Source organism: Microtus ochrogaster, linkage group LG3 (assembly GCF_000317375.1).
Source record: "Microtus ochrogaster isolate Prairie Vole_2 linkage group LG3, MicOch1.0, whole genome shotgun sequence".
NCBI lineage: Eukaryota > Metazoa > Chordata > Mammalia > Rodentia > Cricetidae > Microtus > Microtus ochrogaster.
The window spans coordinates 29,675,793-29,677,346 of NC_022029.1; positions in this window are offsets into that span (position 1 = coordinate 29,675,793).

Sequence of the window (1,554 nt, forward strand, 5' to 3'; positions counted from 1 at the left end):
AATCAGACCACACCTGATAGAGGAGATAGTAGAAAGTAGCCTTAAATGCATGTTAACATGAGACCACTTCCTACATATAATCCCAGTAGCATGAACAATAAGAGCTGTAATGAATAAATGGGACCTCCTGAAAATGAGAAGCTTCTGTAAAGCAAAGCACAGCATCAATAAGACAAAAAGGCAGCCTGAATAGGAAAAGCTCTTCACCAACCCCAAAGCAGATGAAGAACTGATATCCAAATTATATTAAGAACTCACAAAGTTAGACATTAAAATTCTAAATAACCCAATTAAAGTGGTGTACTGAAATAAACAGAGAATTCTCAACAGAAGAATTTCAAATTGTCAAAAGATCTTTAAGGACATGTTCAACTTCCTTAGCTATTAGGGAAATGCAAATCAATACAACCTGTCAGAAACTAAAGTCAACAACACTAATGATAGCTTATGCTGGAGAGGATGTGTAGTAAGGGAAACACTCATTTATTGCTAGTGGGAATTCAACCACTTTGAAAATTAGCCTGGCATTTTCTCATAAAATTGGGAGTCAACCTACCTTAGGATTCAGCAATACCACTCTTGGGAATATACCCAAAAGATGCTCAATCATATTACAAAAACATTTATTTAACTATGTTCATAACAGCATTATTTGTAATAACCAGAACCTCGAAACAACCTAGATGCCCCTTAACTGAAGAATAGATAATAAAAGGGTGGCACATCTTCACATTAGAGTACTACTCAGAGGAAAACAACAATGACATCTTGAATTTTGCTTGCAAATGAATGGAATTAGAAAACACTATCCTTAGTGAGATAACCCAGACCCAAAAATATGAATATGATATGTACTCACTCATTAGTGGATACTAGTCATAAACAAAGGACATTGAGCCTATAGTTTATGAGCCTAGAGAAGCCAAGTAATAAGGTGAACCCAAAGAAAAACTCATATAGAGTCACCTGAAAATTGGAATGAGAAAGGATTACCTGACAAAATTTGGGAACTTGGGAACAGGGTAGAAGGAAAGAGAGAAGGGAAGAGGAGTCAAAAATGGAAGGGTTGGGGTGAACATGAGAGAATGGGATAGTTAAGATGAAGAAAGGACAGATATGAGAGCAATAAAAGTGGAATATTGATTGAGGGAGCGATTTGGGGGTTAGCAAGAAACCTGGCTCTAGACTTATTCCCAGGAATCCACAAGGATAACCCCAGCTAAGACCCTAAGCAATAAAGAGGGTTCCTGAGCTGGCCTTACCCTGTAGTCAGACTGATGATTATCTTAAATATCACCATAGAACCTTCATTCAACAACAGATAAAAACAGAGACAGAGACCCACATTAGAACACTGGACCTAGTTCCCAAGGCCCAGTTGAAAAGCTGAAGGAGGAAGAGCATGAGCAAGGAAGTCAAGACCATTAGGGATTTACCAACAGAGACAATATTCCCAAGCTAATGGGAACTCACCAACTCCAACTGGACTGGGAATGAATGAGCATGGGATCAAACCAGACCTCTGTGTTGCAGGGAGGGACTGCTTGTTTGTCC